The sequence below is a fragment of the Scyliorhinus canicula genome, chromosome 12 (assembly GCF_902713615.1).
Source record: "Scyliorhinus canicula chromosome 12, sScyCan1.1, whole genome shotgun sequence".
NCBI classification, from domain to species: domain Eukaryota; kingdom Metazoa; phylum Chordata; class Chondrichthyes; order Carcharhiniformes; family Scyliorhinidae; genus Scyliorhinus; species Scyliorhinus canicula.
In genome coordinates, this window is record NC_052157.1 from 89,048,888 (window position 1) to 89,071,681 (window position 22,794).

The window sequence follows — 22,794 nt, forward strand, 5'->3', positions numbered from 1 at the left end:
AAACGAAGAAAGTGGACTTTGCTAATAGAGCTGAACTAGTTGCATATGTGTTGTTGCTTCTTGTCTCACCAACCTCATTCTGAAAAGTCCGTTCCCTGAAGTTTCATTAGATAAGGTTTGGGGGAAGGAGGCGCGTATTAGTGTGCAAAGATAATCGTGTTTCACTGCTGTTTGTTCCGTGTTCTTTACTTATAATCTCCGTTATTATTTGGGTTATTTCAATCTTTGTCAATGGGTGATTAACGGTTTTAAGGCAAGACGGTTTGTGTTTAATTTGAGTGACACGGTTCAGTTACAGACGTATATTATGCCGCGAGATAAAGCTTCCGGAATTTCATACCAGTAGGTTCGAGAGGGATTTGATTAACACCCGTAATAACTGTGTGCTGAATTTGACTGGTGGCCAATGAACTGGTTCAGGTTAGCTGGTTTGGCAATCGCTCGAGATTATTGGTCGATTTATTCCCTGCTATGTTTGTTCCAATGTGCGACTGTGTTACCAGTTCAATTTAGTTTTTTAACTCAGAGCTGGAGGATGTGTTTTGAGTTTCAATCCCAGAAATGTTAAAAACCCCTCTGAAACCCTCGCATGAGGGCTTTCTTCTTTCCTCAATGAGCGCAGAGGTCATCTGATGATACCAGAAAACGAACAAGTTCAATACATACTCTGGAGTCTGGTTGATGTGAAAATAAATTATTGAGGAAAATATTTTTTCGGATCCTTTACGCAAAATCTCAGGGTAGTGAGGATTTAATAGAACCTCAAGAGGAAATCCGACAGGATGTGAATGCTGACTGAATACTACTGCCGGAAGATCATCACTAAGAATGCAACAGTTCCGTTGGTCACTCAGCGTCCTGGGAGGTTCGTCTGCTGCAATAAAATCTTTGTCATCCGAAGCAATAACTTTCACTTGTTCCGTTCTTATTCACTGCGCTTTGCCTGTCTCCTCCTTCTATCTTGATTTGACTTGTGTCCGGGGGTCGATGGTGAGTTATTAAAGGGGTCAGCGGGATTTATCCGTTATAATTACTGGAGATTTGAACTTTGTTTCAATTCGAAATAAGCAGTTATTGTCTTAAATTTAGAAAGCTGATCACTATAAGTGATTGGGACAGTCGGGGACAAAGACGTCTCAATTGTTTTCACGAACAATTGGGTAATACAATTGTGTTTGTGCTCCGTGGTCGGTTTGGCTGGAATCCACCGCTCATTCGACCAGTGTTTCGTAACATTATGACGACATTGTGAAAACGTTATGCCGCAAAAATATCAAAACAAAATAAAATGACAAATCGAGAGCAAACTTCATCCTGAAATTCACCGGATACATCGACAACATGTGTTATAGCTAGGATTTAAGTTCGATTCATTTCGTGCCAGATGTTAACACGGACGCTGGGACTGATCAGAGTGTATGAACGGACAGTCATTGTCCTCTTCACGATAGATTCAGCGTGAACAATGATATCCAGATGTGCCAAAATCGAATCATGTATGGGGACGTAAGAGTTCATCTTTACAAATCTTGGCAGTACACATATCTTGCTGTTATGTTACAGACGGGGTATTCTCCCAGTGGGTTGAATTGAAGAGATGATCCTGTGTCCCATGATGCTGTATATTGGTGTTATGAGACTCAACTGATTTCCACACAAATATGGCAATACATCCTGCACATAGTGAGGAAGCGCATGAAGATGTGAAATATTGTGCCATGGTGTTATAAAGAACGATCGCGCGATGTCAAGAGGGAAATAATGGCTCCACCTTAAAAAAATAGTTATGCAACGAATGTCTCTGTAGTCATTCATAATATTTACGTGGTTTCGTAGGTTTAGTCCAGTCGGACAACCGTTAATTTGCATCGTGTTCAAAGGAAAAGGAACAGAACATCCACGCTGCTATTAGATGGCCGATGATATGCGAAATCTGCCACTTTAGATACTAATCATAATCTTTATTGTCGCAAGTATGCTAACATCGCATTGAGGTTGCTGTGAAAAGTTCACAGCCGCCACATTCCGGCGCCTGTGCCGGTACACAGAGGGGGAATTCAGAATGTCATAATGCCCTAACATCAGGTCTCATGGGACTATTGGGAGAAAACCGGAGCAGCCGGAGGAAAAACACGATGACACAAGGAGAATGTGCAGATACCGCACATAAAGAGACCCTGCCTGGAATCCAACCTGGGACCCTGGGGCTGTGAAGCCACAGTGTAAACAGTGAAATCCTACATATTCATATAGGAGAAGGAAAACACAATGCCCATTTTTAATGCTAATTAATGTGCCTTGACGACGGACTGTGAGTCACGACATGCAATACGCAGAGCACGACTGAGTCAAAGAATGAACCACGTGTTATTTACTTCATGCAGTCAAAGGGCTTAAGAATTATAAAAGGAAGAATGTGACGGATTTAAAGGAAAATATTTTTGAAAACAACTAGTACGTAATGTCTTGATTAATGCCGAAATGCAAATACTTGAGTTGCGGAATTTCGTTATGAACCCGGTTGTAGTTTGTCTTTTCGGGAAGGCTAATCCTTCACAAATTGAATGGACAGTTTTTACGTAAAAATTGAATTATAGAACCATACACCTCCGACAGTGCAGAACGAGACCACCAGGCCCATCCAGACTGCAACGACCCTCTTGAAGAGCACCCTTGGCAGACCCACATCCTTGCCCTGTCCCCATTTAGGGCAATTTAGTATAGCCAAACCACCTAGCCTCCATATTTTTGGACTGTGGGAGGAACCGGGATCACCCACTGGAAACCGACGCGGACACGGGGAGAAAATGCAAACTTCACAGATACAGTCACCCGAGGTCGGATTCCCATCCGGGTCCTGGCGCTGTGAGGCAGAACTGCGAATCACTGTGCCACCGTGCCCCCAGGTTAGTGATCTGCAATACACTTCAAACTATGTGTGCCTTCGCTCGAAATCTGCTGGATAGAACTCATAGGATAGTTTTGCCCAATCTCAAGTATCTCGGCTCATGTTCAGAATCATTCAAAAAATCAGTCGAGAAACATACCAGTTCCGTACATTCAGTCATCCTATTCTCAACCCTACCGAGTAACGACAAGGATCAAGACAAAAGATGGAAAATTATAGGCCAATTAGCCTAACCTCGGTTGTTCGTAAAATTCTAGAATGGATCGTTAAGGATGAGATTTCTAAATTCTTGGAAGAGCAGGGTCGGATTAGAACAAGTCAACATGGATTTAGTAAGTGTTGGTCGTGCCTGACGAACCTGTTAGAATTCTTTGAGGAGGTGACAAGTACGTTCGACCAGGGAAACCCAGTGGATGTGGTCTATCTGGATTTCCAAAAGGCCTTTGATAAGGTGCCACACAGGAGGCCGCTGAGTAAGGTGAGGGCCCATGGTGTTCGAGGTGAGCTACTGGCGTGGGTTGAGGATTGGCTGTCTGACAGAAGGCAGCGTTTTGGGATAAAAGGTTCTTTTTCGGAATGGCAGCTGGTGACCAGCGGTGTCCCACAGGGTTCAGTGTTGGGGCCGCAGCTGTTCACCATATATATTAATGATCTGGATGAAGGGACTGGGGGCATTAGAGCGAAGTTTGCCGATGATACGAAGTTAGGTGGTCAGGCAGGTAGTGCTGAGGGAGTGGGGAGGCTGCAGAAGGATGTAGACAGTTTGGGAGAGTGGTGCAGGAAATGGCTGATGCAATTCAACGTGAGAAAATGTGAGTTCTTGCACTTTGGAAAAAAGAATCCAAGCATAGACTACTTTCTAAACGGTGAGAAAATTCATAATGCCAAAGTACAAAGGGATCTGGGAGTACTAGACTAGGATTCCCTAAAGGTAAACATGCAGGTTGAATCCGTGATTAAGAAAGCGAATGCAATGTTGTCATTTATCTCAAGAGGGTTGGAATATAAAAGCAGCGATGTACTACTGAGCCTTTATAAGGCTCTGGTGGTTAGGCCCCATTTGGAGTACTGTGTCCAGTTTTGGGCCCCACATCTCAGGAAGGACATACTGGCACTGGAGCGTGTCCAGCAGAGATTCACACGGATGCTCCCTGGAATGGCGGGTCTAACATATGAGGAACGGCTGAGGATCCTGGGATTGTATTCATTGGAGTTTAGAAGGTTAAGGGGAGATCTAATGGAAACTTACAAGATAATACGTGGCTTAGAAAGGGTGGACGCAAATAAACTGTTTCCGTTAGGCGAGGAGACGAGGACCCGTGGGCACAGCCTTAGAATTAGAGGGGGTAAATTCAGAACAGAAATGCGGAGACATTTCTTCAGCCAGAGATTGGTGGGCCTGTGGAATTCATTGCCGCGGAGTGCAGTGGAGGCCTGTGCACTAAATGGCTTCAAGGCAGAGATACATAAATTCTTGATGTCGCCAGGAATTAAGGGCTACGGGGAGAATGCTGGTAGGTGGAGGTGAAATGCCCATCAGCCATGATTGAATGGCGGAGTGGAATCGATGGGCCGAATGGCCTTACTTCCACTCCTATGTCTTATGGTCTTATGGACATTATATGTTTTTTTTTCTGTGGACAGCTTCCTGTATATTCGCATCCGCAGAATGTCCGTAACTCCGCAACCCCGGTTAATCCAACATGCTCTACATTACAAGTGTCTGATATATGGTCAAACACTGTATCGCTCCAAACCGACAACATAATTCGACGGTGGACTTGTCTTCGCTGCCTGTGCCCTGAGCTCTGAAATTTGCTGACGACGCCTGCTATTCACTTTAAATGTGTTCATTTGTCTTTCAACATATGTCCAGCATTTGGGTCGCCTCCAGACTTGTACGGCTCATTTTAAATTTATCAATCATAAATGATTAATCATAATACGCCTTGGGAAGATTTACTGCGTCCTTGGAGCGAACGAAAAAGTCGCTTTTATTCTTTTTTCAAGCTGCACAGTTGTAACATGAACGCATTTTAAAGCATTAATCAAACACTCTCGCCTGTTTTCTGCCGTATTCACAATGTAATGGCATACAACCCCTGCAAAGCAGAAATAGTTCATTTGGCAGATCTGTTCTTTACCGACTCTCGCAAATAACTCCCGACATAGCCCCAGTTCCATGTCATATCCCCAGAGGAATACGTACACTTTGGACACTATGGGGCAATTTTGCATGACCAATCCTCCTCACATGCATATTCTTGAACTATGAGAGGAAATGGATTGCCCGGGTGAAGCCCATGCTGACACGTGGATAACGTGCAAACTCCGCACAGACAGTCAACAAAGGGCACAATTGAACCCCTGTCCCTGGCGCTGTGAAGCAGCGACTGTTACCACTGTGCCACAATGCTAACCTTTCGTTTCCTTTGTGTATTGCGATGTGTTATAAATTATCACGTTTTCAGCAGTGCTGCGTCCTTTTGCGAATTGTCTAATTGTCTGACGTCAGATAGACGACTGCACAAATTTATTAATCCATGGAAAATTAGCAATAAACACAATGCCCATATATACAGTTTTTCCGGGATATTGGAGAGAGGTGAATATATATATATATATATATGTTTAATGTATATCTCAGTGTACTCAGATCATAATTGTATGGACTTGCATAGTGAACAGCGGGGAATCATTTCTGAATTGTCTGCGCAAACGTTTTAAATAACTGTTTTCTTCCAGTCCAGCTATCACGTCAGGGCTGCTGGATCTAATTCCGGACCTTGAATCTGGACAAGTAATTTGTGCTCCACCGTTTTTTGTGAAAATTACCTTCCTTACTGCCAAAGCCCTGAATGTGAACTGCAAACTCTACACAGGAACGGACTCCCAAGATATCCAATATATGTTTATGCTATGTCTCTGATTATCAACTAATGAAAGAAAGGGCAATGAGAAAGAGTCATCAATGTGCATATTTCAATGACGCTTGAAACCATCAGGCCCTCGAGATTGGAATCTGATATTGACAGGCAAACCTTACATAAATAAAAAAAGATAACGTTGTCTTTGAGGAGTTGACGGTTCGGACAGAGTTGAGGTGCATGCGTCTCATGTAGACGGGAGGGGGGGGTGGCTAAAACCACCATGAATCACTAGCTGAAGGAAGAGCCAGATCCATGTATCTAGGAGTCAATGGACGGTCGTAACAGAGATTAGTTTGCAAAGAAACATAGTTTAGAAGTAGTTCATAAGTAATTTATCGGAGAACGAAAAAGAAAAGTGCAAGAATTGCTGACCGGTGGGAATCTCTCTCCCGCTGGTCGTGCAGCCATTTCACGAGTTTCTATGCGGACTGGGGTGGCTTCCATGGAGAATCCCATTGACAAGCTACAAGAATACAGAATCTTATCGCCAGTGAAGGGAGCGCCACCGAGATAACGCCACTGGGGCATCGTATATTCAAGCCCAATAAGAGGGCTCCGTATGAAATATTGCTAAATACCATAAAAAAGAATCTGAATGGTTTCTCTACGCACGTTAAGACATATTGCTGAATTTAAAACATCAATTCGAGACAAAATTTGAATTAATATGGAGACAAAGGATAGAGGCATTATGAATGATGAGTTTGCATCTTTCTTAGAGAGCAGGAAAATGCTGTTCATTCATGGTAAAAACGAATATTATTTGAGAAACCGCACTGGTATTTGAAACACCTGGGAAATCCATTGTGAGTTATTTTTGTTTTTCACAAAGAGTGTGACAGGAAAGGAGAGCATGCACAGCATCAAACTAAACAGTTTTACCTGAATATATTCAGCGAAAGAATAGTGCTATCCGTGCTTGCAATCTTCGGATCTTCCTTTGATACCACAGTGTAGCTTATTGGCTGCAGAAATGCAATGTTCTACAGTTTTCATCCAAAACCTTCAGGCGAAATGCCGCAACCAGCAACTATGCTCAGCCTCAGTGTTCAGAAACGTTTCTATGACCACGTAGAAGGGGAAATGGCCTGAGCAGGATGACAGAGGCTTACAAAGTAAAAGGATATGGCCGATTTTCGAGACAGTATTCTCGATAATGATACTCAGAGTGTAACAGGAAAGGGCAGCATTCACAGAATCAAACTAAACAGCTGCAAGTACGGTCAAACAAAAAATGCACGAAAAATTCTTGTTGTCTTTAATACACTTAATATCTGGTTAAAAAAGGGGAGATGATTCAGAAACGCAAATAGAGGTAAAAGAGTCCTGGATAGTAGTTGTTTGAGAGAAGTATTTGAAATGAAATCAAATGCTGGGGAAGAAATACTTTGTTATTAAATTTTCGTAAGAATGACAATAAAGAAATCGTGGTGCGGCAGCTTCTTTCTTCGAAATGTGCAGGTCACGTGTATTCCCCATGCTTCGGTGGATTGGACATGATAAATTGCCCTTAGTGTCCAAAATGTCCCTCAGTGTTGGGTGGGGTAACTGGGTTTTGGGGATAGGGTGGAGGTGTTAACCTTGGGTAGGGTGCTCTTTCTAGGAGCCGGTGCAGACTCGATGGGCCGAATGGCCTCCTTCTGCACTGTAAATTCTATGATCGATGATCAAAAGTGGCCCTATGTGTCCTGTGATATGCAGGTTCGGTTAAGGGAGTAGTAAGTGGTGGCAGGCGAGAGAACATAGGTGAGATGTTGGAGTGTTGGTACCGCATGGATGAGCTGAATGTCCTCCTTTTACAATATTTTAATTATACCATTTGATGAGATACAATAAGTACGCAAACGAAAAATTACAGGAAGGTGGAGAATCCATATTGAGGGAAGGAACACGTAACAAAGGGAGATAATTCTGGTCGGAATACTGTAAGTATTTTAAATTACGTTGCGTACGCAATGGAGAAACCCTTTCGTTCTTCAACGAACACTAGCCTAAGGGCATGGATTAGTGCTCCTCGTGAGAGCATTGTGCAGACGTCCTACTGGCGTTTTCAAAAGAATCCACATGCAGATTTCTAATCAGCCTGCTGCAGTAATAGATCATTTGGTTTCCTCATTGTTTCTGCAGAAATACTAAAAGATTAAATTTATAAGGTATGGAGCTTGGCCACAATGCAGGCTGTGTGGAACTAAACGGTAGAATGTCATCTTTGAATCTCGGACAATAGCCCAGATCTTCAAACGAAATAGTGAAACGCAAGTTCCGAAATATAGATATGTTACTACGACGCATAACTTCGTTTCCATTGCTTAGCATTAATTCTAAATGCAAGCGATCAAATGCACCATGTCGCAATATGCATACGATTAATCAATATAATTGAACACAAATCATAATGTTTGCTTTTTGCACGGTGTGTGAATATCTGAAATGGATTGGATTCTTATTCAGAGGAAACTACGTCTCCACAATTTGTTGCGAGGCAATGCGATCTGTTCTGCACAGTGGCGCTGATGGCTGGCTCTTTATACATTGGGCTTAGATCCACTTTAGGTGTCCTCGTGTGCTGCTAAAGTAGGAACATAATGTGGAGAGCAGTATATATTTCGGGAGCGCATACCAGATATTCCGGGATAGGCTGCAGCCATAAATTGTATAAGGAATAAAGGCGGGATGAAAAGCAAAATTATAACATGAATAGAGTAGGTGTCTCTGAGGCAAGTCGACTGGCGGATATCGTGGATGTACTGAAGAAGTGGGCCTGGGGTAATTCATGGCACGGACGAATATCTTTTGTGCTTGACATCGAGACAATACAGGTAGGCCGCATACGGTTAATCACTGCGTTTGTTGCGAGTTGAGACAGAGGATTATATTCTTGGGCGGCTTGCACTGGTCGAGCTTTAATTTGAAACTAACCAAATTGCGTTTGTACCTGTCGAAGCTAAGATTAGTGAAGTCATATATGAGCCTATCAGCAACTGGCACAGAGGATGATGTTGCGGCGCAGTATTTACGTGTTCGGAGTAATGGGGTGCATATAATTTTAAAATCAATCTCCTTATGAAATGTAATTAAATATTGCGTGTCTGCGTTCATAGTAAAACAACGAAATCATACGCCAGCTGCAGAGGGATTCTAAGAGACTACTGTTAGTCTGATATTTTAGGCAAATAATGAGACACAAATTGTTGGCAAGTCATAAAGGGGTAATGGAAACAAACCCCTCATAACCTGATGTCATAAACTTTGAAGATAACACAATTATTTAGAAGTTTGGAATCATGTTCTTTTTCCAAATGGACCTAAAATAAACGGTTCGGCTGCAACACTAAAGATTAACAAAAATAATATGATGATGGCCTAGCATTCCAAAAGGCAAATCTTGATAGAAAAGTATTCGTGTTTTGAACATTATTCAGTTAGAACATAGAACATAGAACAGTACAGCACAGAACAGGCCCTTCGGCCCTCAATGTTGTGACGAGCCATGATCTCCCAAATCAAACCCACGTATCCACCCTATACCCGTAACCCAACAACCCCCCCCCCCCCCTTAATCTTACTTTTATTAGGACACTACGGGCAATTTAGCATGGCCAATCCACCTAACCCGCACATCTTTGGACTGTGGGAGGAAACCGGAGCACCCGGAGGAAACCCACGCACACAGGGGGAGGACGTGCAGACTCCACACAGACAGTGACCCAACCGGGAATCGAACCCGGGACCCTGGAGCTGTGAAGCATTTATGCTAACCACCATGCTACCCTGCTGCCTTTCGGGATTGTTGTTCGGGATTGTTTTTATGTTCCAATCAATGTGTACATTAGCGTGGTCAATAATCTGGGCGGTAGGGTAAGACATACGCAGATACGGGGAGAATTTACAAACTCCACACGAACAGTAAGCCGGAACAGGATCGAACCCCGAAACATGAATCAGCAGTGCGAACCACTGCGCCACCATTGCTCATGTATTTCAGAGAAGCACTGAACTGGGTGTCACAAGAAATACAAGCAACACCGTATGATTATGAGTTGATACAATCAAAAAGAAGGACAACATCTCAGCCAACTAGCAACAGGAGCTTGGAACATTTGTCACATTTCCAAGTTGTCTATTAACGTGGCGCAAGGAAAAACGTAGCGTCTGGACTATATTCGTGACCTAATCCCACTGCAGAGCGTCAATTTTTAAAGGCTGTTAACGCGAGGGTTGGGAAAATAATCTGATTATCACACATGCACGGTGAATTAACGGGAATCTAGGTGCCATAAACTATACAGTGTAGTAAATTGAAAGTTGGTCAGCTTTAGTGTAAATTGGATGGGACACAATTTTTAATCATTCAAATAATAATATCACGTAAGTTTGTATCTAATGGTAAAATTGAGGCGGGAAGTGAAAGGCTAATAGCAGCAGGAGTTGCGGAAGAAAATCGCATTCTGACCTTAATTCTGATAGAATTGAAGAACAAGAATATGGAACACTTGATGCACAATTTTTGTAATTTCGTGAGAGCACATCTGCTCGACATTGTGCAGGGTTGCTCTTTGCATTGAAAAATAGACAGTGTACAGTGCATTGGCACAGCAAAGATACACTAGATTATTTACTGGTATAAGTACGTTGTCCAGTAATTCAATACCGACTAATTGGTGCGTATAATCTCCGGAATCTAGCGAAATGGTGGGGGATATTTTGATTGGAACAAAAATTATACCCAAGGCTGTTTTGCGAGGAAGCTTTTTGTTGGATATTCCAAGGGTCGCAACACTTGGATTTGCTTTTACTGATACAGATGGGTCTCATAAATCGTGATGTGCACCATACAACGGCAAGGTGTGTGGGTCCGACAAAACAGAGAAACATTTTTAACTGCGAAAAGGACACTAGAAATCCTCAACATAACATTGGTCGGTGGTGTAGTTGGCATATTTATGGCAGTTGAAGGTAATGGAGTTGTTTGATGATGCCTCCAGGAATGATAAATCATTGGCAGACAATCGAAATTAGGACGTGCATTAATACAGAGCTCCATGAGCTAATGAACCTGCTATGCAACGGCTAATGCCTTTAAAGGTCGGGGTGTATGTTTGGAGAACAGTCAATGAAGCATACGTTATATTGCAGCATATTGTAGCGTCATAGTACAAACAAAATAAGGGGCAGTACTGATTCATTGCAATAAACTTGCTGGACCTGAGCTAGAATTCTCGGGGCCACTCTTTAGAAAGGACGTACGTGCATTCCGGAGAATGTAGACGTGCTTTTTAAATTATAGTTCTGTCAATGGGACATTGGGAGATTGCTCTCTTTGGAGAGAAGCAGGAGTGCCGGAAATTTTATGGAGGGGTCGAAACTATTGAACGGTAAGTTTCCGTTCGTAAAATTATCGAGGACTGAGAACCCAGATTTATTGTGATTTGCAAAAGACGCAAATATGATGTTGCGAAAAGTGACTCTTGCCAAATAAGGAGTAGATCGGGTTTTGCATACTCTGTTGGGAATTGAGATGGAAGCGGGTTCAATGGAAACGTTCTCGAAAATATGGGATGCTTATTTTAACAGAAACATGCAGCACAACGACTTTAAATAATAGTACTCACTTGCAAAATTCGAGAATAATGAAATGCATAATTGCCTCCTTCTTTGCCCTAACATTTGTGTGATTTGGTGAGCTGTCACGGTTAAAGTCAAGAGCTGTGCCCTTGGCCCCAAAGGTTGGAACATGATGACCTAGATTTAAAATACGAAATAGATAACGTGGGTTGAGATGAAACTTGCAATATTCCTTAGAAGTTCTGTGGGTCCATGGAAGTTTAAGCACAGAACGACTGATCATTGTCCAGCGTTCAGAATAGTTGTGTTTCAGATGCAAATACTTTGTGCTCACTGAGGAGTTCAAAAAATACGGAGAGCTAGATGGATATGGAGATGAAGAAAACTTTCAAACATGAAAACATTGTATATTCCATTCGCCTTCAGGGGTATTTAGTTTACCACAGCCCCTATGGCATGTTCCGTAAATTTCAGTCGACGTCATCATTCATTTTTGATCTACCGACAAAAGTTCCGTTTCTGCTGCGGGGCGTTGTGTGTCCTTTGATAGATGAAAGAGATGCAGTCCCAGAATATGAATCCTGTTATTTCGCTCGTGCAGTTTTGTCATTTTGTTATTTTCATTTGCATCAATCATTCATATGATGATGATGGGTGAAGGAGAGGAATATTCAGAATTGAGACGTAAGTATTCGTCTGTTTTGATGCCATCCCCAGTCTTGGTTAGTCCGGCGGCCAGTATATCCTAAGTATTTTAGCATAACCAGCAAATCCTGATATTTAGACAGTTCTTCATGCTGTTACTGTACTTTTGCATGTGCTGTGGTCCCCTTTAATCTTGCCCTGCTGCATGCGTTGATCCAATCTTCTGTTTCGCTACTGCAACATTGCTACACCAGCTGGAAATTCTGGTTAAATGACAGATATTAGGCAGAGTTCAAAAATCCCTATCGTGGTGGCTCATTCAAAGCTACCACCTTTAGGTTGGGTGGAACAACCGGTGAGGTTGATTGGTTAACTGCAAAGACCCAATCCCGAAGTATACGATGAGCAGCATTCACCTATTGGGGCTTGTGATTGTGGCGTTATGCAGAAATGTCCAGAAGGAAGGCGGGTCTTCTGAAGAGTGCAAATGTGTATGCTTTGTGAAGAGATCCAGACATGTGGCAGTTTTAAAACTCTCTCGCTCTCCCTATTTATTTAGAGAGCCTGAAGTTCCAGGTCGAAAAGACCATTGGGAGATCACTGGCCTCAAAACGATTAGTCACCAGTCACGAATATCTCATAAATATTGAGTCTTTTTCATTTTAGACCTTCATCAATTTCTGATGAATATCCAGCTTCCCTGTTCCTGGGTGTAGGGTGGGACGGCGTTTTGGGATAAGGTAGATTGTTAGACCAGTGTTCTGTTATTTGTTTATAGTCTCATATTTTCCTGTTGTTATTAATAATCAGGTTTCTAACGATTTTCATTATAGAGCTGGTTTCTGAATCTCATTGGAGCGGTCAAAGGTCAAAATATTTTTTTAAAAACTAATTCTTTGTTAATTCATTTGCAACCTCGGATAGAGGGGGGCAGGAACTGGATACAGGTTCCCCCAGTGCACAGTGAAAATATTATCTCGGTCCGTTTTTGATTGATATATAACGTCACTGACTAAAGAATATGCAGTCGGCATATTTATGGCAGTTGAAGGTCATGGAGTTGTCAGATGATGCGTCCAGGAATGACAAATCATTGGCAGACGATCGGAAATAGGACGTGCATTCATACGGAGCTGCATGAGCTGATGAATTGGCTGTACATCTGCCAATGCCTTTCAAGGTAGCGGTCTATGCTTGGAGAACAGTCAATGAAGCATACGTTATCCTGGAATTTATAATAGGATCATAGTAAAAACAAAATAAGGGTCAGTGCTGATTTATTGCAATAAACTTGTTGGGCCCGAGCTGGAATTCTTTTTTTTTTTAAATAATTTTTATTGAAAATTTTCGATACAAACATTTACCTCTACTACATTTTAAATTATAACACAACAAATCCCCCCTGGAAAATCCTCCCCACGCCCTCCCCCACGCGCACCCCCCCCCCCCCACCCTCCCTCCCCCCCCACCCCCCCCCCCGCGCTATCAGTCTAGCAACCAAACCGTTTTTCCCTTTCTGCCGATGGCCTCGGGCAGTCATTGCCCGCGACCCCCCGCTGACGTGCTCCCTTCGTTGCTATCCCCCCCCCTCCCTACCCCCCCCCCTTTCTCCCCGGGTTGCTGCTGTTTCGGCCTCCAGTTCCTATCTCTGATCCAGAAAGTCAAGGAAGGGCTGCCACCGCCGGAAGAACCCCTGTACCGACCCTCTCAGGGCGAATTTGATTCTTTCCAATTGGATGAAGCTTGCCATGTCGTTTAACCAGGTGTTAACACTTGGTGGCCTTGTGTCCCTCCACTGAATCAAGATCCTTCTCCGAGCTACCAAGGACGCAAAGGCCAATATTCCGGCCTGCCTTGCCTCCTGTACTCCTGGCTCCACCCCAACCCCAAAAATCGCTAGCCCCCACCCTGGTTTGACCCTGGTTCCCACCACTCTCGATACCGTCCCCGCCACCCCCTCCCAGAACTCTTCCAGTGCCGGACACATCCAGAACATATGTACATGGTTCGCAGGGCTTCCCGAACACCTAACACACCTGTCCTCACCCCCGAAGAACCGACTCATCGTAGTCCCCGTCATATGGGCTCTGTGCAGCACCTTAAATTGGATGAGGCCCAACCTTGCGCACGACGACGACGAATTGACCCTCTCTAGGGCATCCGCCCATGTCCCATCTTCTATCTGCTCTCCCAGCTCCGCTTCCCACTTGTCTTTCAGCTCCTCTATCGGTACCTCCTCCACCTCCTGCATTATTTTGTAGATGTCCGAGACCTTCCCTTCTCCGACCCAGACCCCTGACAGCACCCTATCACTCGCCCCTCTATCGGGAAGCAAGGGAAATCCTTCCACCTGTCGTCTGGCAAATGCCTTCACCTGCAGGTATCTAAACGTGTTCCCCGGGGGGAGCTCAAATTTCTCCTCCAGCTCTCCCAGGCTCGCAAACCTCCCCTCTATGAACATGTCCCTCAGTTGCCTGATGCCCGCCCTGTGCCAGCTCTGGAATCCCCCGCCAGTGTTCCCCGGGACAAATCTGTAGTTCCCTCTCAGTGGCGCCGCCATCAGACCCCCCACTTCCCCCCTGTGTCGCCTCCACTGCCCCCAGATTTTAAGGGTGGCCGCCACTACCGGACTCGTGGTATACCTTGTGGGGGGGAGCGGCCATGGTGCCGTTACTAGCGCCCCCAGGCTTGTATTGCCGCAGGACGCCCTCTCCATACGTTTCCAAGCTGCCCCCTCCCCCTCCATCACCCACTTGCGCACCATCGATGCGTTCGCCGCCCAGTAGTATCCGGAAAGATTGGCTAGCGCTAATCCTCCCCTGTCCCTACTCCGTTCCAAGAAAATCCTTCTCACTCTAGGGGTGCCATGTGCCCACACATAGCCCATAATGCTGCTAGTTACCTTCTTGAAGAAGGCCCTGGGGAGGAAGATGGGCAAGCACTGGAACAGAAACAAGAACCTCGGGAGGACCGTCATTTTGACTGACTGCACCCTCCCTGCTAGCGACAGCGGTACCATGTCCCACCTCTTGAACTCCTCCTCCATCTGCTCCACCAGCCTTGAAAAGTTCAGCTTGTGGAGGGTCCCCCAGTTCCTTGCCACCTGCACCCCCAAGTACCTGAAGCTCTTTACTGCTCTCTTAAAGGGGAGCCGCCCAATTCCCTCCCCCTGATCTCCCGGGTGTATCACAAAGACCTCACTTTTACCCACATTTAATTTATATCCCGAAAAGTCCCCAAACTCCGCTAGTATTTCCATTACCTCCGGCATTCCCCCTTCCGGGTCCGCCACATATAACAACAAATCATCTGCATAGAGTGATACCCGATGTTCCTTCCCTCCCCTTGTCAGTCCTCTCCACCCCCCTGAACCCCTCAGTGCCATCGCCAACGGTTCGATCGCTAATGCAAATAGTAAGGGGGATAGGGGGCATCCCTGCCTGGTACCTCGATGGAGCCCAAAATACTCCGACCTCCTACCGTTTGTAACCACACTCGCCATCGGGGCCGAATACAGCAGCTTCACCCACTTGATAAATCCCTCCCCAAACCCAAACCGTTCCAGCGTCTCCCACAGGTATTCCAACTCCACCCTATCGAATGCCTTCTCCGCATCCAGTGCTACCACTATCTCAGCCTCCCCCTCCACTGCTGGCATCATAATCACATTCAACAGTCTCCGGACATTTGTGTTAAGTTGTCGTCCCTTTACGAACCCCGTCTGGTCCTCATGGATTACCCCTGGCACACAATCCTCTATTCTGGTTGCCAGGACCTTTGCCAACAGTTTGGCATCTACATTCAAGAGGGAGATAGGCCTGTAGGACCCGCACTGTACAGGGTCTTTGTCCCGCTTCAGGATCAAGGAGATCAGGGCCTGTTACATTGTCGGGGGCAGAGCCCCCCCCTCTCGCGCCTCATTGAACGCTCGCACCAGCATTGGACCCACCAAGTCCACATACTTCTTATAAAATTCCACCGGGAACCCATCCGGCCCCGGCGCCTTCCCCGCCTGCATCTGGCCTATCCCTTTAACTAGTTCCTGCAGCTCTATCGGCGCCCCCAGCCCCTCCACCCGTTCCTCCTGGACCTTTTGGAACCTCAATCTATCGAGGAAGTTCTCCATCCCCCCCCTCCTCCTGGGCAGCTCAGACCGGTACAATTCCCTGTAGAAATCCCTGAAGACCCCGTTCACCTCTTGCCCCTTCTGCACTACGTTCCCTCCCTTCTCTCTCACTCCCCCAATCTCTCTGGCCGCATCTCGCTTGCGCAGCTGGTGTGCTAGCATCCTGCTCGCCTTTTCCCCGTACTCATAGACCGCGCCCTGTGCCCTTCTCCATTGCGTCTCCGCCTTCCTAGTGGTCAGTAGGTCAAACTGGGCCTGTAAACTGCGCCGCTCCCTCAACAGCCCCTCCTCTGGTGTCTCCGCATATCTCCTGTCCACTTCTATAAGTTCCCCCACCAGTCTCTCCCTCTCCTGCCTCTCCTTCCTTTCTCTGTGTGCCCTTATGGAGATCAGCTCTCCTCTGATCACTGCTTTCAGGGCCTCCCAGACTACCCCCACCTTCACCTCGCCCGTGTCGTTCGTGCCCAGATATCTCTCAATGCCCTTCCGGACCCTTCCACACACCTCATCGTCCGCCAGCAGCCCCACATCCAGGCGCCACAACGGGCGCTGGTCCCGTGCTTCCCCCAGTTCTACCTCTACCCAGTGTGGTGCATGGTCCGAAATCACAATGGCCGAGTACTCCGTGTCCTGCACTCTCGAAATCAGCCCCCTACTCAGTACAAAAAAGTCTATTCTGGAGTACACCCTGTGGACGTGGGAGAAAAAAGAATACTCCCTCGCCCTTGGCCTGCCAAATCTCCAAGGGTCTACCCCCCCCCATCTGCTCCATGAACCCCCTTAGCACCTCTGCCGCTGCCGGCCTCCTATTCGTCCTGGAACTCGATCTGTCCAGCCCAGGGTCGAGCACTGTGTTGAAGTCCCCCCCCCATGATCAGGCCTCCTGCCTCCAGACCCGGAATGAGGCCCAACAGGCGCCTCATAAAACCCGCGTCATCCCAATTCGGGGCATATACATTTACCAGCACCACATTCTCTCCCTGCAGCCTACCCTTCACCATCACGTACCTACCCTCCTTATCTGCTACCACCTGCGCCGCCACGAACGACACCCTCTTTCCCACCAAAATCGCCACCCCCCGGTTCTTTGCGTCCAAGCCTGAGTGGAACACCTGTCCCACCCACCCCCTTCTCAGGCGTACCTGGTCTACTACTCTCAAGTGAGTCTCCTGCAACATTGCCACATCCGCCTGCAGTCCCTTTAGGTGTGAAAAAACCCTTGATCTCTTGACCGGTCCGTTCAGCCCCCTCACATTCCAAGTAATCAACCGGATCGCGGAGCGACCCGTCCCTTTCCCCTGTCTATTAGCCATGTCCTGTCCCCTGTTCGCCCCGGGTCGACCCTCCCCTTCTGACCCGTTCCCCATGGCGATGGCCCCCCCCTCTCTCCTCCCGTTCTTCCCTTCCCGTCCTCGGCCTTTCCAGCAGCAACCCGGTATCCCCCCCTAACCCCCCTTTCCCCCCCCCCCCGGCTAGGACCCCTCCTAGCCGCGGTGTATCCACCATCGTACTCCCGAGAGTCAGCTGGTTTTCGCTGACCCGGCTGCCCCTGCCGCACTCCGACTCCTCCCGATGTGGGGGGGAGGGGCCTCCCCCCCCCCTTGCCATCCCTCTCTGACCCCGCTTCAGCGCGGGAAAAGCCGCCATTGCTGGCCACACCCCACTCTTCTCTCCTCCCCCTTCCTCCGTCCCGCGCGCGGGAAACAGGGGAAAGCCCGCGCTTTCGCCCGGCCACACCCTACCCCGCCATCTTCAAGTCCACCCCCGTCCCCATCCACGCCGATAAAAAAAAAGCCCCCTTAAAACGAGAGGAAGAAAAAAGAGAAAAAGAAAACACGCATAACCAACTTGCTCCCCCCCGTCCCGCCTCCCCAACTTAACAATATAGCAATATAAATAACAAATCGCAAATAAATACATAAATACATAACTATGTCTGCATAACTAAATAACTAAATAACTACCCAATAATAACGTACTTAACCATCACCCTCCATCGAACAGAACAGCAACCATAACCCTTAAAGAACAGATCAAAAAACAGTAAAAAAGCCCCCCCTACAACAACAATAATTAAGGGAAGTTGGCAACGGGAAGAGACACACAAAAAGGAACAGAGAAACCCCCCATAACACAAGTTTCAAAGAAACCAAATGATCCATCAACTTTAACCAAGTTCCGACCTGGCCTAAGAAAGACATGGGCCACTTGATCAGTCAAGGGTACTCGGGCGGCCTCGACCGCCGGCGTTCCCAAGTTCTAGTTCAGGTCCAGCTTTTCCTCCCGGACAAAAGTCCATGCCTCCTCTGGGGTCTCAAAGTAATGGTGCTGGTCCTTGTAGGTAACCCACAAGCGCGCTGGCTGCAGCATTCCGAACTTGATCCTCTTTGCGTGCAGCACCGCCTTCGTCCGGTTAAACCGGGCCCGCCGCTTTGCCACCTCCGCACTCCAGTCCTGATATATCCGCACCGTCGAGTTCTCCCACTTACTGCTTTTCTCCCTCTTGGCCCACCTCAGCACTTTCTCCCGATCGCAAAGACGCTGGAACCGCACCAGCACCGCCCTCGGGGGCTCGTTTGCCCTAGGCCGCCTAGCCATGACCCGGTATGCTTCTTCCAGCTCCAGGGGCGATGGACCGGCCCCCTCTCCCATCAGGGAGCTCAGCATCTCCGCTACATATTTCGGGAGATCAGGCCCCTCCAGGCCTTCTGCTAGGCCCAGGATCTTCAAGTTCTTCCGCCTCATTCGCGTGTCCAGCTCCTCAAAGCGGCTCTGCCATTTCAGGTGGAGCGCATCGTGCACCTCCACCTTTCCCACGAGGACCGTGGCCTCCTACTCCCTTGCAGTCATCTCCTGCTGCAGCTCTCTTATCGACGCCTCTTGGGTCGCCTGGGCCCCCATCAGCCTTGTGGTCATCGCGTTCATGGACTCTAAGAGTTCCACTTTCAGCTCCGTAAAACACCGGAGGAGAGCGGCCTGCTGCTCCTCCGCCCATTTTCTCCAATCTTCTAGTGCGCCACCGGCCGCCATTTTTGTCCTCTTCCCCCGCTTTTTTTGGGGAGCTGCTGCCGCTTTTTTTGTCGCCCCACTCCGAGTACCGACCATAAAGTTGGTCTCACTCTCCTCAGGGAGCCTTCCCCCACCGGGATTCGTCTTTACAGTACCGTCGGGGCCCTCCAATCGGCCCTTAAACACCTTTGTCGCAGGAGCTGCCAAATGTGCGACTTAGCTGGTCATAGCCGCAACCGGAACCCCGAGCTGGAATTCTAAGGGCCACTCTTTGGAAAGGACGCTCGTGCATTCCGGAAAATACAGGCGAGCTTTGCAATAATAGTTCTGTAGGTGGGAAATTCCAGTTATGACGTTGGGAGATTGTTTTCTTTGCAGAGAAGAAGGAATATAGGAAATGTTATGGAGACGACGAAACTTTTGAAAGTGAAGTTCCCTTTCGTAAAATTAGCGAGGACTGAGCAGACAGATTTATAATGATTTGCAAGGGACGCAAATATGATGTTGCAAAAAGTAACTCTTGTCACATAACGAGTCGATCGGGTTCTGAATACTCTGTTGGGAATTGGGATGGAATCGGGTTCAATTGAACCTTTCTGGAAAATCCGGAAAATGTTGGATGCTTACTTTAACTGAAACAAGCAGAACAACGCCGTTAAATGATAATCCTCACTTGCAGCATTCGTGATTAATGAAATGCATAATTGCCTCTTCCCTAGCATTTGTGTGATTTGGTGAGATGTCACGGTTAAAATCAAGAGCTGTACCCTTAACCACGAAGACTGGAACATGATGATCTAGATATGAAATGCGAAATCGAGAAAGTGGGTTGAGATTAAGCTTGCAATATTAGTTGGAAGTTCTGTGGGTCGAGAGAATTATAAGCACAGAACGACTGATCCTTGTTCACCGTTGAGAATAGTTCAGTTTCAGATGGAAATACTTTGTGTTCACTGAGGAATTCAAAAAATATCGAGAGCTGGAAGGATATGGAGATGAAGAAAACGTTCTCACATGAAAACATTGCACATTATAGTCGCCTTCCGGTGTCTTAGTTTAACCCAACCCTAATGGCATGCTCCATAAGATTCAGTAGACGTCATCATTCCTTGTTGGTCGATCAACAAAGGTCCGTTTCTGCTGTGGGGCCTTGAGTGTCCTTTGAAAGATGAAAGAGATGAATTTCACAGAATATAAATCCTGTTATTTCCCCTGATGCAGTTTTGTTGTGTTATTATTTTTGTATGCATCAAACATTCATATGATGATGATGGCTGAAGGAGAGGAATATCGAGAATGGAGAATTAAGTATTCGTCTGTTTTGATGACAGCCCCAGTCTTGGTTAATCCGGCGGCCAGCATATCCTGCTGATTTTTATCTTAACCAGCAAATTCACATCTTTAGACATTTCTTGATGCTGTTTCTATACTTTTGCATGTTCGTGTTCCCCTTTAATCCCGCCTGCTGCCTGCGTTAATCCCATCTTCTGTTTCGCTGCTGCAACATTGTTACACCAGCTGGGATTTCTGGTTGAATTACTGACATTGGGCAGAGTTCAAAAGTTCCTATCGTGGTGGACCTGTCAATGTTACTCCCTTTAAGTTTTGTGGTACAGCCGGTGGGGTTGATTTCATAGAGTTAGCAAACGCACATCCGGAAATATACGATTCGCAGCTTTCTCCTATTGGGTCTTACGACTTTTGGCGCCAGGCAGAAATTGAATAAAAATATTCACTGCATGTAGATAAAAATGTGATAATCACGCATTTCTCACTTTAATTGAAACTCTGGCTTTGCATACATCTCAGAGATTGCAGTGGTCCAATGAAGAAACTCACCACAGCCTTATCAAAGGCAATTATTGATGGGCAATGAACTCAGTCCCTACCATGGACGTGCACATATCGTAACCGTGTAAAACAACGTCCACGTCAATGCGAGTCATGTTGTCAAACTCATTGTCAAACTTTAGATCTTGGTGTCTATGTTCATAGTTCTTTGAAAGTTGCCACTCAAGTGGATAGAGCTGTGAAGAAGGCCTATGGCGTGCTAGCGTTCATTAGCAGAGAGATTGAATTTAAGAGCCTTGAGGTGATGATGCAGCTGTACAAAACATTGGTAAGGCCACGTTTGGAGTACTGTGTGCAGTTCTGATCACCTCATTTTAGGATGGATGTGTAAGCTTTGGAAAAGGTGCAAAGGGGATTAACCAGGATGTTGCCTGGAATGGAGAGTAGGTCGTACGAGAAAAGGTTGAGGGTGCTAGGCCTTATCTTATTAGAACGGAGAAGGATGAGAGGCGACTTGATAGAGGTTTATAAGATGATCAGGGGAATATATAGAGTAGCCATTCAGATACTTTTTTCCCCGGGTTGAAAAAACCATTACAAGGGGACATAAATTTAAGGTAAATGATGGAAGAAGTAGGGTAGATGTCAGAGGTAGGTTCTTTACCCAGAGATTAGTGACGGCATGGAATGCACTGCCTGTGGAAGTAGTAGAGTCGGAAACATTAGGGGCCTTCAAGCGGCTATTGTATAGGTACACGGATTAATGTGGAATACTGGAGTGTTGATTAATTTGTTCTTAAGGGCAGCACGGTAGCATTGTGTATAGCATAATTGGTTCACAGGTCCAGGATCCTAGGGTCCATTCCGGCTTGGGTAACTGTCAGTGTTGAGTCTGCACATCCTCCCTGTGTGTGCGTGGGTTTCCTCCGGGTGCTCCGGTTCCCCCACAGTCCATAGATGTGCAGGTTGTGTGGATTGGCCATGATAAATTGCCCTTAGTGTCCAAAATTCTATGATCTATGATTAAACTAGGACAAAAGTTCGGCACAACATCGTGGGCCGAAGGGCCTGTTCTGTACTTGTACATCTCTGTGTTCTTTTTTCTATGTTCATGATCAAATTTAATGTGGCACTGAAAGTGGATCTGTTCAAATCCCGATGTCTGGTCAATGTTTAAGGAAAGTTTTCGAGGCCCTCTGTGTTCCTTTTAACTCTGAAAACGTGTCGCACTGAATTATTTTTTGCATATGATACCGTGAAGGATATTTACAAATTGAGGTTTCGGGAATGCTGAAAATCCGATGGCGTTACATGGAATATCCAGCAGGAACTCCTGTCTCCAATTGCAGTCTTGAGAATTAAATATTTAGTGGACATGCTATTTATGTCCATTGAAGGGCTACCCATCATCCTCCATGCGGTCTATTCATGTGGATTGCAGCATACCTTGCGAGGTATTGCTCACCGGAACACGCGACTGTTGCGATTCCTATCGTGCTTCCCTCAGTCAATATTCGGGTACTTCATCTGGGCGTTTAAAGCTCATAGTCATTGGAGGGATCTAAACGTATGTTAAAATTTGGAAAGTGATCCTTTATCACGGAGATGGAACCAAAAAAATCATCGACGCATATGAATTAGTTACTGAGCAGAAAGTCGAACATTTTTAGACCCAATATTTTTCTACTCACGGCAGTCCTGGAGACTGGTTCTCATTTTTTCTTGTTCTATGGAGGACGTCGAACTTTGAACGGACTTTTGCAGAAATGCTGTGATGCTTTGAAGAAGGAACCGGATGCCGAGCAGAAACATTTAATTAT